The sequence below is a fragment of the Scyliorhinus canicula genome, chromosome 9 (genome assembly GCF_902713615.1).
Source record: "Scyliorhinus canicula chromosome 9, sScyCan1.1, whole genome shotgun sequence".
Taxonomy (NCBI): domain Eukaryota; kingdom Metazoa; phylum Chordata; class Chondrichthyes; order Carcharhiniformes; family Scyliorhinidae; genus Scyliorhinus; species Scyliorhinus canicula.
In genome coordinates, this window is record NC_052154.1 from 42,492,334 (window position 1) to 42,507,675 (window position 15,342).

At 41.1% G+C, this 15,342-nt stretch overlaps 1 protein-coding gene across 9 annotated transcripts in view; it reads right to left on the reverse strand.

Moving 5' to 3' along the window:
• znf536 (zinc finger protein 536) overlaps nucleotides 1-15,342 on the reverse strand; it is a 666,926-nt gene that overhangs the window by 72,157 nt on the left and 579,427 nt on the right. The window lies entirely within an intron of this gene.

Here is a 15,342-nt window from a genome sequence, read left to right on the forward strand (position 1 = left end):
GTTTTGCCAATGATGATCACATCACAAGAACAAATAAAAAATATTACCATTTTGTAATCTATTCTGTTGAAAGGTTGCTGTTCTTATTTTAAAACAGATAATGACTTAGAATGTCACCGGTTAAAGAAAATCAGCTGCTGACTTACTTATTTTGTTTAAATTCAAGCTGTGCAAGTTTAAAGTATGAAATTTGTAAGTGTTATTAAATATACGCCTATCTTTTTCAGTTACTAAATTGTGAACTGATGTTTTGTATAATAGAATCAGAGAATCCCTATAGTGCAGAAGGAGGCCATTCGGCCCACAGAGTCTTCGAATTTACACTTTATCCATGTCCACTCCCCCCTATCCCTGTAACCGAAACTGCACATCCTGGACACGAAGGGGCAATTTATCATGGCCAATCCATTCACCGAACATGCACATCTTTGGGAAGAAACCGGAGCACCCGGAGGAAACCTGCAAAGACTAACCACTGAGCCACCGTCCACCCCAGAATATTGCTAACAGGAACAGAATATTCAGGTTATTGCTTGCAGAATGAAACTTTGTAATATTTAATATTAAAATATAGGCCTTTCTCTGTCGCTCACCATTTCCTGAACAGTTTCTTGGAATTGTACAATTCAATATTCAAATTATGCTGCACTATTTGACCACTAGGTGTCTTACTAATACATAGAGAAATTTATTTTCCAACAAACATGCTGCTAATAGAATGTATTTTCAGTGTATTTTGTTTCAAAGTATAAAAACTATTCTTCTCCAAAGCAAAGCTAATGGAAATTGTAGTCAATGTTTACCACTATTAACATGATGGATATTTGGTGCTATGTCTACTGATTAAAGTCTGAATCCTGGCAAGTGATACTGCTCCCAAAACATCCCAGGTATGAGTTAAATTTTACTAACTTAGTCTCAACATCACAGTCCATGTCCATATGCGGGCTTGGGATGATAGATGACAAGTAACATTCATGGCAAACCAATTGCAGGCAACGACTATCTCCAATAAGAGAGAATCTAATCATCGCCCCTTGACATTCAATGGCATTACCATCGCTGAATCTCCCCGCTGTCAACATCCTGGGGCTTACCATTGACCAGAAATTGAATTGAACCAGCCATATGCATACTGTGGCTACAAGACAGATGCTAAGAATCCTGCAGTGAGTAACCCACCTCCTGACTTCCCAAATCCTATCCACCATCAACAAGGCACAATCCAAGAGTGTGATGGAATACTCTCCCCTTGCCTGGATGAGTGCAGCTCCAACAACACTTAAAAAGGACAAGAATCATAGGGCAGAAAATACATGCAAACACCACCATCTGGAAGTTCCCCTCCAAGTCACTCAACATCTTGGCTTGGAAATATATTGCCACCCCTTCACTCTCACTGGGTCAGAATCCTGTAACTCCCTCCCTAACAGCACTGTGGGTGTACCTACACCACATGAACTGCAACGGTTCAAGAAGATGGCTCACCACCTCCTTCTCAAGGGCAATTAGGAATGGGCAATAAAGGCTGCCTAGCCAGTGACACCCACAAACCATGAATTAATTTTTAAAAACAACAAGAGGCAAAAACTGCTTGAAAGTCCCCACAACTGTGACACTTTACCTTACCAAATCATCTTCTGTTTGAACAGCTCAAGGAGCTTTAAAAAATAGTAAAATCTCAATGGGCAAATTGAACCGATTATAATGTAGTCATGAAGGCAAACATTAACATTAAACTGAATCATGTAGGTATGGCGATGCCGGTTCTCAAGGTAACTTAGTTATTTTAAGGAAAATATTCATGGAGGAATTGTGTCCTAAGTTTACCAAGCTCATGTTGGGAATATGAGAAAGAAAAGCATACGCAGAAGTTAGTTTTGAGAATCCTGCAACAGATTTGAAAAGCCGCTGTGGTATAAAGGTTAATGTGGGACTGGAGACCAATACAGCTCAGTATGATGTGGAGAGTCAAATGATAGTAGACTATGTACAAAAGTCTGACAGGAGCCAGCAATGTTGTACCTTGGATGTTTCTATACGTATGAGTTACCATTAAATGGTTTATATTCAACGATACAAGCCTCCAGACCTCTTACTGAGACACCAAACAACCTTACAATACAGTAGCAATGAATGATGGATCTCAAAATCCTAAAAGTGTGAAAAACTAAAGAAGCTGATACCTGAGCTGAGTCAAGTGCACCTCAATTGAGGAGATTGTTGGGGATCGCCTGTCCATTGCAGATGTGGAGGCCGAAGGACTCCATCAGGGTACATGAAGGTGCACTATAAAACCTGATCAAAGGGAGAGTTAAGAGACCCGGCCAGATCACAAAACACTGAACAAAATTCAAAAAAGGAAAAGAGGCTGAAAGGCAGCAGAAAAATCCACAGTGCAGATAAAAAGAACGTGAGTGAATGCAGGGTCAAGAGACCAGGCCAGATCACAAAAGCGATGAGGAAAAATACAGTAAAATAGTTGAGATCACCTTCTAAAATAGGCAATTATCAGGATGAACAGCAGCATTTCAGAGTGCAGCTGCAAGAAAGTTGGTGCCAGAACATGTGGTGGCTGAGCTTGAATGGATGCAAAAGAGAGTTTTAAAACCGAAGGCTGAGCTAAAGTTTAATTTACCAATATATCTTCACTGATTTAAAAATTAACCAGCTGGCCCAGACTTCTTATTTTAAAGTTTTCCTAAAGAGAGCATGAGTTTAAAAAGAAAACAGGCTCATCAATACAAAGGGAGCCCGCCAAATGCCCACAAGCAGGATGAACAAGGAGAGAGAAAAAAAGGCAGCGGTGGAACCATCTTGAAGAAGAAAAAAAAATGAAGGATAGTAAATTAAAACTACAAGACCAATTCAGGCTTAGGCAAGGGCCAAATGAGACACACAATTCGGCATGTTGGAGAAGAAAAGTTTTAGATTACAGGAGTATATCACGATTAACCAAGAAATCAGAAGTTACATGTTAATGTGTTTTTATACTTGTTTCCTCTATTTATGGATGAAGTAATCCTAAGAAAAGGTAGAGATGAAACCTCAACCTTGTTTGGAGAGATATTAAGCCATTGACAGATATTTCAAATTCCAAGTGGGGAGTGCAGACCTTGAAAGAATGTTTAGAACTTCCCATTAAAGCACCGAAGGAGCAAAAAGACCCCAGGCCGAGGGAGACGGAAGAAAGTAGGGGGAAGGAGGCAGGAGACCCCAGGTGGCGGGAGGTCATATCTAAGAAAAGTTCAAAATGGTGATAGGTCATGTCAGCACAATGAAGTGCGCAAGCCAAAGAGTTTAGTGCAGAAAGAAGATGAGGCTAAGAAGCAACCGAAAGGCTTATGAATAGAAATGTTTTTGAAAATGCATTACTCAAACTGCAGCAGCAGGTGGCAGTACAGATTGAGCAGAGGCTGTGAATGAAGTCATCAGAGGTAATCCAAAGGAAATGAAGCCATTCCACAGGAAAATATTGTATCAAAGCTGAGTTGGAAGAACTCAACTAGCTAGGCACAACAGCAGGTAGGAAAGTTACCCAAAGAAGTCACTTCTGTAAAAGATTCTTTTAATAATAAATACGTGGCTCTGGAAAAAAACATGAGTTAAAAAAATATTGAATGTTATTTCAGAAAATGCTGCTTTATAGCTATCAGTAGTGACAAAGCAATACACTGAAGTGTACCATGAGCTGGCAAGTGGTCAACATGAAAATAAACAGTTTAAAGAATAGCTGATTGTTGTTCAAAACCCTTCAGCAGCAGGAAGAAATGAAGACTGTCTTTTTAAAAATAAATTTAGAGTACCCAATTATTTTTTCCAATTAAGGGGCAATTTAGTGTGGCAAATCTGCCTACCCTGCACATCTTTTGGGTTGTGGAAGTGAAACCCACGCAGACATGGGAAGAATGTGCAAACTCCACACGGACAGTGACCCAGGGCCGGGATTTGAACCCAGGTCCTCAGCACCGTAGGCAGCAATGCTAACCACTGTGCCACCGTGCTGCCCTAAAATGAAGACTGTCTTGAACAGCAGAATGGAAGAACAGCAGAAGAAATTTGAGGAGGCTGTTAAATTTTAAAAAAAACTCAAGACATCGACACTCAAGAAATTGAACTTTGCAAAGAAAAGGGAAACCTATTGAAGTACCTTCATATGCTACAAGTACCTTCATATGCTACTAAGAACAAAATTAATTTAACGTAATTGTGAACAAATTGAAGAACCAGTTGACAGAGAAGACTCAGCAATGTTCAATATTCCAGGATGAAGCCAAGAGGTATATAAGAAAGAGACTGGAGAGCTGAAAAATCAGCTGAATGAAAAACAGGAGGCATTGAAAGGAAAATCTGTGGAGTTTTCCAAGCAGCAAGCAGATAATGAAGCCTGAGAAGACAAATTACAGAACTAAGCAAGTTAAGACTTCGCCTGTGGCACATCTGACCAACAGTGAAACCAAAATGAGGGAAACTCAGAACTAAGATTGAAAAATGTGAACCCCTGTTGAAGCTCAAGAAACTAGAAGAAAAAGCATTAAATGCCTCAAAAATACTGAAAACCATTGAGTTGTGGAAAAAAATGACATGACTGAGAAGAAAATGAAAAACCGAGAATGTCAAGAAAAAGTTGAACAATTGCAAGAGAAAGTACCAGTTCTCATAAAACATTGAGAAATGTCTAAGAGATGATGAGCAGAAGTAAAATTACAGAAATGTGACCTTGAAGGATAGCACAGAGGAATTAGGCTCTGCTCATGGAAAACCATTCAGTGCACAGACAAAAGAGGAGTCTGCTAATGAAAAAGTAGAACTTGATGAACTTCAAGTTCTGGAAGTATTTAGTAGGGATGGTGAGAATACAGCGACTCAGGGCTTTTCACAATAACTTCATTGCAGTGTTAATGTAAGCCTACTTGTGACAATAAAGATTATTATTATTACTATTATATATCATTATGGGTTACCAATAAATTGTTTATTTTCAACCACACAAGCTTCCAGACCTCTTTGTGAGACACCAACCAACCTTACAACAGCTGCCACTGCGAAAAGAAAGTGACTTGCTTCAGTCCAGCATTCTTGGCCTTTTATTGGGTGATATTTACAGTATGGAATTTCAAGTATTTTTACTGAAAAAAAATTTAAATGCTAATTAATTTCTCATTTTATTGAAAAAACTGAAGGTTTCCAGAAAAGAAGCAGCAACTTTGTAAAATCTTACTGTGGGAAGTAATTTTAAGCACTTTGCATGATACCTCATCATTCTGGTGATGTGTGTAACTTAGAAGCTGAAATATGGTAGCATTTTTAAAAAAAAATCATATCAGCAGCAGTAAAACAGCTATTTTTAAATATCTTATGGGGGAATAAAATAATTAATAGTGGTATAATTATTAGTTTGATTTGTTGTGGTTATATCTAGTTTCTTCCTTGTTAATCTAAAGCGGCATTCAGTATATTAGAATTACCTAGCTTTCTTTTAAAACATACCAGAATTCCCAAGACTCAAAGTACATTGAAAAGAGACCTTAGAGTGATACAGTGATACAGACCTGAGAGTCGTACAGTGCAGAAAAGGCCCTTTGGTCCATCGAGTCTGTACCGACAATACCTACGCATAATCTCGTGCTAATCCTGTTTACCAGCACTTGTCCCATATCCTTGAGTGTTACGGTTTTACTAGTGCTCGTCCAAGTGCTTTTTCTTTTAAATTTAGAGTTCCCAATTCATTTTTTCCAATTAAGAGGCAATTTAGCGTGGCCAATTCACCTACCCTGCACATCTTTGGGTTGTGGGGGTGAAACCCACGCAAAGACGGGGAGAATGTGCAAACTCAACACGGACAGTGACACAGGGCCTGGATCAAAGCTGGGACCTCAGTGCCATGAGGCCGCAGTGTAACCACTGCACCACCTTGCTGCCCCCCAAGTGCTTTTTATAAATTGTGAAGTTTCCAGCCTCCACTACTTCCCCAGACAGTGCATTCCAGATACTGACTACCCTCTTTATGAAAGGTATTTGCATCAAATCCCCTCGGAATCTCATGTCCCTCACTCTAAAACTATGCCCTCTTGTGATTGACTCCTTAACGAAGGGGAGCAACTGTTTCCTATTTACCCTGCCCAAACCTCTCATAATCTTATACACCTCAATCATATCCCCCCTCAGCCTTCTCTGCACTTAAAAAAAATCCAAGCCTGTCCAGTCTCTCCTTATAGCTTTGATGCTCCAACCCAGGCAAATCCCCTCTGTACCCCCTCCAGTGCAATCTCTTCCTTCCTATGGTGAGATGACCGCCTTTAGGGATCTGTGAACAAGAACCCCAAGATCCATCTGTTCCCCTGAGCTTCCTAGTGTCCTGCCGTGCATTACATATTGCCTTGTCCTGTTTCTTCTTCCAAAGTGCATCAACTCGCGCTTATCAGAATTAAATACCATCTGCCACTGCTCTGCCCATCTGACCAACCCATATATATCTTCCTGTAACCTACGACCCTCTTCTTCACTGTTAACCACCCTACCAATCTTGTGTCATCCACAAAGTTACTTACCTTTCCCCCACATTCTTGTCTATATCATTTATACATATAATAAACAGTAAGAGACCCAGGCCTGATCCCTGTGGTAGACCACTGGACACCGACCTCCAGTCACTCAAACAGCCTTCTACCACCACCCTTTGTGTCCTATCACTAAGCCAGTTTCGGATCCATCTCAACAAGTTTTCCTTGAATTCCATGTGCTTCAACCTTCTCAATGTCTACCACTGACGTGAGACTCACCAGTCTGTAATTTCCTGGTTTATCTCAAACACCCTTCTGAAAAAATGGAACAACTGGAGCTGTTCTCCAGTCCTCTGGCCCTTCCCCCATGGCCAAAGAAGTATTAAAAACTTGGGTCCTGCAATTTCCTGCCTTGCTTCCCACAGCAGCCTAGGATGCGATTCATCCGGGACTGGGGATATGTCTATTTTTAAGCCTGTCAAAGCCTCCAATAGCTCCTCACTTCCTAAGTCAAACTGTTCAAGATCCTCACAGTCCCATTTCCTGAATTCTGTACTGACATCCTCCTTCTCCTGAGTGAAGACTGATGAGAAATATTCATTTCACAACCTAGCAATGTCTTGCGGCTTCAGATTTCCCTTTTGGTCTCCAATGGGCCCTACTCTTTCCCTGGTTAACCTCTTCCTCTTAATGTATTTATATAATATCTTAGGGTTCTCCCTAATCTTATTCGCAAGTCCTTTATCATGCCCCCTTTTGCTCTTCTAATTGCTTTAAGCTCCCTCTTGCACTTCCTATATTCCTCTAGGGCCACAGTTGAATTTCTCTCTTTGGGCTTGCTAAAAACCTTTCTCCTCCTCCTTAGACATCCAGGGTTCCATGAACATATTGCTCCTACTTTTATAGTTATAGGGAACATGTTGGACCTGTACTCCCCATTTTCTTTTTGAATGCTCTCCACTGCTCCGCTGTAGATTTTCCTGCAAGATGCTATTCCCTGTCAAATTTGGCCAGATCCTGCCTTATTTTCATAAAACCTGCCTTGCCCCAATCCAAAATCATATTTTCCATAACAAACTTGAACCGTGCATATTGTGGCCACTGTCGCTAAAATGCGTCCCCCACTGCCACATTGAACACTTGTCCGGCTTTGTTCCCCAGTACCAGATCCAGCACTGCTCCATCTCTTGTTGGGCCTTCTACATATTGGTACAAAAATCCTCCCAGAATCCATTTCAAGAAATTCACCCCCTCTGAACCCTTTACACTACGACTATCCCAATTTATGTTGGGGATATTATTCTTAAACACCTCAGCAAATTGTCTACATATCTGCTTCTCTATTTCCCTCTGACTGTTTGGGGGCCTATAATACATTCCCAGTAATGTGACAGCCCCCTTTGTATTCCCACGTTCTACCCATAAAGCCTCATTTGAAGACCTCATCTCTCCTCATTGCAGCAATTGATTCCTTGGTTAATAGTGAAACACCACCTCCCTTTTTACACCCTCCTCTGTCTTGCCTAAAGATCCTGTACCCGGAATGTTGCCAGCCCTGCACTTCCCTTAAACATGTCTCTATGATGACAACAATGTCAAAAGTCCATGTGTGAATCCATGCTCTTAACTCATCAGTCTTACCTATTACTCTCCTAGCAGTCAAGTAAAAACCATCCAGCCTTGTCTTACTCTCTTGACATTCAACATACCTGAACTCACTTGACTTGCTTCCTTTAATATAGCATGCTGTGTCCCTATTTTACTAACACTCTGCCCCCTTCCCTTCCAAACTAGTTTGAATTCTTTCCAATCGCACCTACCTACCTGACCTCCAAGGAAGTTGATCACAACGTAGTTCAGGTACAGACCGTCCCTCTTTCACTTGTCCCACATTCCCCAGAAACGATCACAGTGATCCAAGAATATAAAACCTTCCCTCCTGCACCAACTCTTGAGCCACATATTTATTAGCCCTATTTTCCTATTTCTATACGTGTTAGTATGTGGTACCAGGAGTAATCCAAAGATTACAACCTTAGAGGTCCAACTTTTTAATCTACTGTCTAACTCCTTGAATTTTTGATGCAAGACCTAATCCTGCATTCTATCCATATCGTTGGTACCAACAAGAACCATGACCCTTGAATTTTCACCCTCCCCATTTAGGATGCCCTGCAGCTGTTCAGTGACATCCCTGACCCTGACATCAGGGAGGCAACACACCGACCTGGGGTCACGTCCTTGGCCGCCCGTCTGCTCCCCTGACTAATGAATCCCCTATTAATATCGCTTTTCCTTTCTTCTTCCTCCCCCCTGTAAGTCAATATACTTTAGTGCCAGAAGCTTGGCTCTGACTGCAGTCCTCTGTGGTATAGCGCCCTCATCAGCTTCCAAAATGGAATGCTGATTTGTGAGCGGGACCCCAGGGGACGCTTTCACTCCCTGCCTGTTCTTCCTGGATTCCTGGTAGCCACCCATTTCCTTTCGTCCTCTTGAACCTTGAGCTGTGGTGTGACCACCTCTCTAAACATGGTATCCACATAGCACCCAGCCTCGCGGATGCGGCAGTGTCTCCAGCCGCTGCTCAAGCTCCGAAAGCCGTTGTTCCAGTTCCTGCAGCTGGGAGCACTTCCCACACATGTGGGCATTTCGGACACTGGTAGGGTCCAAGACTCCCAATATGTGACAGGCCGCAGATTCCACTCGGCTTTCCTCACCTGACATGTCTGAAATGTAAAATATACGCCTTAGACTAGAACAAATCTAGAATATTTTTCCCAACAGATCATACGTATTTTTTTAGCTTCAGCTGTTTAGACACAATCCCTAAAGTCAACTACCTTGGCCAGGTTATTCCCAACCCACGGCATGTTTTCCGGCAGCGGAGGTGCCTGATCGTGATAGGGATCTTCCAGTTCCACTGAAGTCAAAGGCATTTAGTATGACTTTTCCTCAATGCCGCCGGGGAACTTGCTGGGGGGGGGGGGGGGGGTCACCTTTAATGGGACCGGAGATCACGCTGGTGGGAAGGGCGAGAGAATCCAGCTCCTTGTTTGAAAATTGATGACATTCGTCTCAAAAGCCAGTGTGGATTTCTTTCCACCTGTACGCTCTAATGTAGGGGTGGGCAAACTTTTCCGTGCAAGGGCCACATTCAGAAATTCACAATTTTAAAGGGCCGCATAGTATATTAAGTAAAATAATTAATATTTAAAATAGCCAAAATAAAAGGTTTTTAAAGAAAAAAAAGCAATTAATTTTTATTAATTAATATTTTAAAGTAGAAACTATACATGAAACACATTTATTTGAAAAACAAAGTAACTCAGTTTAAAGAAAAAAAAGCAATTAATTTTTATTAATTAATATTTTAAAGTAGAAACTTCACATGAAACACATTTATGATCACCCTACTCAAGTCAACGTATCCACCCGATACCAGTAACCCAACAGCTCCATTAACCTTATTTTTTATTTTTTTTATGACTTGTTCTTGGTGGGCCGCATAAAGACCTTTGGCGGGCCGCATGCGGCCCGCGGGCCGTAGTTTGCCCACCCCTGCTCTAATGGATTTCAATCGATTGTCTGAGAATTCTTAAATAAGCAGGAGAGCAAAAGAGCAGAGCTTGCTTAAATCAAAAGGAAACTTTCTCAAGTGCAATGTTTATTAAAGAAATTGGAATTTTGTAAATGAATTCAACAAAAGTTGGGATTCTCATTTAATCTGTGTTCACCCAGAACAAACTCCAGCTTAAAGAAATCTCATTGAAGTGAACATACATTATTAAATCCTTGATTTATCCCATCACTGTGCAGTGCACACATACTTACAAGTGGTGTATTCATAATTTATGCTACATGCATGAATGGAACTGTTGAGATGTCTTAAACAATTTCTCACTTAGGTTTTAAATAGAATTTAAAAAGGTTTACATATGCTTATGTATATTTACCCCCCCCCCCCCCCCCCCCCCTTACCACTTCTGCCTCTCTCACCAGCACAACTCAGAAGGGGATGATGAAGCATGGACATCCCCATGTTTGCCTGACAGGCGCTGCATTTCCCAAGAGAGGACTCTGCATGGTCTTCTCCTTCAGTCCCAAAGTTGGAAGTAGCAATTTGAACTTAACCCATCCAACAGGAAACAGATGCAAACATCTGTTTGGAACAAAGAAGGCTGAGGGGTGACTTAATTGAGGCACATATACTTATGAGGGGAAGAGATAGAGTGTACAGGATAAAATTGTTTTCCTTGGTGGAGAATTCTAGGGGACACAGATTCAAGATAAGTGGCAGAAGGTGTAGAGGGGACATGAGGAAGAACATTTTTACGCAGAGGGTAGTGGGATTCCAGGATTCGCTGCCCGGGTTGGTGGTGGAGGCAGAGACCCTAAATTCTTTTAAAAAGTACCTGTATCTGCATGTTTAAGTGATCTAAGCTCCAGGGCTATGAACGCAGGTGCAGGAAGGTGGGTGTCCTTGGGCTGGCATGGACAACATGGGCCAAATGGCCTCTTTCTGTGCCAAAACTTTTCTATGATTCTATGGTTCTATGAATTGGGTGGATTGGCTTGGTGGATTTAGTGATTGATCACTAAATGTGTCAACCAATGTTCCAACTGATCCTGAAACTTAGGTTAAAATGTTTTTCTGCCAACCACATCCCAGCATGAGGACACCCAGTCACAAAAGACAGATCTGAACAATGAGCAATTTTCCTCCAGGGACTGTTTCCGGGTGTCGCACCATCCCCCGGGGATAAGCAGTCACTCAGTCCAATTCTCATGGGGGCGCCCTCTTCACTGCCCTGGAGACAGGTTAACAGTTAAAGATGGTGGGCAGGCTATTGAATTTGTGGGATCAATCAGGCATCTTCCAGCTTGAAAGGAACGGCAGGTTGTGATGGAAGGTAACTAAGGGAGAGGGTGCTTCAAGGTGGAGGAACTGTCTCTTCAAATGCAGCAGGTCCAAGGTTTTGAAAACTGCTCTTGCAGCCAGGCCAGAACTGTGGAAGGAGGAGGGGGAGGGAAAGATAACCCCTCCTCAGAGTGGCCTATGGCTCCTCCTGCACCCATACTGGCACGGTGGGTCATCAGGCCTGCTTGGAGCACTGGGCCCGGGCCCAGCCTACCGTTGGGAGGCCGTCCTGTTGCCCTTGATCTTGCCCCCGAGACCTGTGGGAACCTGGAGTCCAATTGGAACATCTTGGTTCGCCTGCTTTAATTGGCCATAAGTAGCACTTAATGAGCCTGATCAGCTACCCCGTTCTTGCATAAGTGGGCTGGAGGTAGGATAGAGCTGGGGAACTGGGGCCAAATATCCAGCCCTCGGTGCTAAACTCACAGTCCTCTGCAGTCCCGTTCTGCTGCTGCTGCTAAAACTGCTATTCTTCCCACTGTTTGAATGGCCAAGTTATCCAAGCTATTCTTTTTTTTAGTTTATAATGAATACATCCTATTCAATTTCTGTATCATACTGGAGATAATCACCTGGTGCTAGCCCTTTGTACTGAGAGGATTCTCCCATCATTCTTATTGGGTTGTTAATGAGTAGTAAACCTCTGCCTGACACTGTTCAATGTCTCCTTTAAAAGCCTTCACTCATTATTTTTCCCGTCCTTTCCCACAGCCTGTATACCCTGTCATGGTAGCTTAAATATAACACAGTGTTAACGTTAGGAAATGGCATTCGATTTCTATTTGATCTCATAATACGTGCTGTTGAAATGATAATTACTGCAAGCTGTAAAAAAAAACAAAAATACATTTCTATCACCATAAGGTATTATCTCAGCTGATGAATTCTGAACCAAAAGATACATTTAAAATAGCCCCATCTGCTAGCAACAACAGTTCGCAATTCTTTTCAGCTGACATAATCCAGATTGATTCGTTCAGCAGATAAAATTCAGGCCACTTCTGCCCTTTATAGAAGGAACATAATACCAGCCTTTATTCAGTAACAATGTAACATAATGGGATCGGAATGTGCAAAATGACTGGTTCTTAAATTACTGTGACACACAAGGGCCCAAGACAAGCTGTGGTTTAATGTAAAAAATCATTAGACATAAATTACTAAAGCGCTGTAGCATTAACAAGGTCAAGCCAAGGCTGTTTATGATGTTTTTCAGATGAAAACTATTTGCCCATATCTCCAGCTCTTATTTTTTTTACAGAAAATGCTGGGCTTCAAATAAACAAGATACTGTTAGTCACAATGGCTGACAGTATAGTATAAGCTCTGTCTAAGAGCTAAACGACTGGGTCATGTTATGTATGGAGATCAGTCAGCAGAACATGTTTTTTGGTAATGTTTTTATCTAGATGGAGTATCCTGATTTAATAGCCCCCTGATATAGGCTCTGACATGACATTTCACTTATAAGATGCTTTAGTGATGCACATTTCATGTTGGACTTCACAGAAAAAATGACAACCACTGTTGTCCAGTGACAAAACCACATGACAGTAAAGTGTCACAGACAGGGAGTGCAGATATATTATCGTTCTCCTATTTAGACAGAAATGACATCCTCCCATATCTCAAGGGACAATGTCACATACTAGCTAACCTTATTGTGCCAGCTGTACAGTCAACAATATTGACATCATCAACCATTTTCTTGTAAATCTGTAGCCTACACATTTGGGTGTATAGAAATTCATTTCAAATGTACAATATCTATTTAGAACACACATGACTTTCGAAACAATCTTGAAATGGAGGTAGAAATTACACCCCAGAGTGGAGGAGAAAAAAAAAATCACAAACACATTTCTCAGGTTTGCGGAATAAAATATTGTTTTAAGCCGGGTGACTAGTGCTCAGTGCTGATGAAAAACATGAATTTAATTGTTTGATTCCTGTATTAATGTATTTTTAAATGTGAAATCTAAAATAATCATGTAATATCCAAAAAAGAGTTATCCAATTTTACCCCAGAATTTAAATACATTTAGACAAAACATGGAATAGAGTTTTGTTGAAAACCATTAATGAGTGGCTGGACTCACAACCTTCTTGTCGGGCTTAAATTCAATTTTACTGCAATTGCTTTAAAAATGCAAATTTTTCAATGGTAATGTTGTGCAATTTTTTTTTCACGTTAATCCTATTTGTCCCTCTGGAGTTTCTCTGCGATACTTTTAACATTGGTCATGATAAACATCCCCCTAGCAATTAACAACCTTGCATTTAAGTCATTGTTTGACACAGTTATTATTTCCCATTGAGGCAAATCTGGTTGGTCATCTTACTGCACCAATGTAACAAATGTCTTCATGGAAATGTCACGTTAGTTTTATCAGAGAACTCACATTTGTCAAGTCACAGCTAGTGTCTCTGTGAAATGGCAGATTTCTTTCACTGGGCTTTCTCGTCTCATGTATGATTTTGGTAAGATCAGTGTTTTGGGACATTAGGGAACAGAAATTGTCTCTTCATCACTGCACTGCGACGTCAAAATCTATTGATTTCTTTGTTACTAAAGACTAATTACAATATCTTGCTGCAATTATATCAGAGATAAAGTAGCCTTGAATCCTCTTATTATCTGTATGCTTGTACGATATAATACTGATAACCTACATTTTTGAGCACTTAATTACTACACTTCCTATTAGATACATTGTTGGTTCTCAGGGATCATTGCTTCCCATGCTCAGATAAAGTTATTGCTTATGAATTTCCAGTAGAGGGACTGTAAATTCATTCAGTTTCCAGGTTTAGCCTTGAAGGACACAATAAAAAAGCTTGTTAAATGGCTGAGAAGTCTACAACCCGTTAATGGATGAAATGGCGCCTGCTCTGCAAAGGCGAATTTAATAAAAAGCATGTCATCTTGCCTTCTTAAGGGACTCTGAATAGAGCCCTTGTATCTAATTACCCATACTGCTGTGTGTATCATTTCCAGGGTATGAAAAGGAATGATTTTGGGTGACACACGCTGAATACCTTCACTTACATGAATACATTTTACTTTTGGATGAACAATATTTGGCACCTTGTTGGCTCCATACCTTTCAAATCTACTTTTATTTTTTCTTACTGGTAAATGGAATATAATATTCTTTTAGTATTTGTAAAGAGGGGGCAATCCAATACATTTCCTGCATGCGCACAATTCTCATTTTCAACCAACATAAGCCATTTGATAGGTCTACAGTCCCGTTTGTCCAGCAAATATGAAATAACAAAAAATAGTTCTCCTTTATGAACAAAACCACATCAACCTCAGTCTTAAATAAAACCTCACCCTCCGTTGGGAGAGAAAAGCATTGGCGACTTGTGTATCACAAAATTATCGCAGTAAAGGGTGGTATTTTTCGGACCTTCCTGGTGGCGGTTAATAGTGAACCGCTTCTGCCTCCAGAAACCATGCCATGGGGGGACCAGAAAATCCCGCCCAGAATGTGCTTATGATATTGCTGCACATTACTTTGGTATGACTAAGATGAGCCCCGCTAATGCATAACTCAACTTGCCATTCAAAGCCCAAATAACCAAGGATGGTTTGCCGAACTGTTTCATGCGTAGCGCATTTCACTGATGGAGTTGAAGGCAGAATGTTTCACAGCCTTGCGCCACCAGTGGAAGATGACATAAGGTCTTGTAAAGTTTATTATTTATTAATTCATTGGACGGCAGTTCCATTGGGAAAAGCAGCACTTATTGCCCTTGTGAAGGTGGTGCTGAGCAGCCTTCTTAATTTTCTGAAAACCATGTGGTGTAATTGCGCCCACAGTTCTGGTCCCGTACCAGCCTCCCCGAACAGGTGCCGGAATGTGGCGACTAGGGGCTTTTAACAGTAACTTCATTTGAAGCCTACTTGTGACA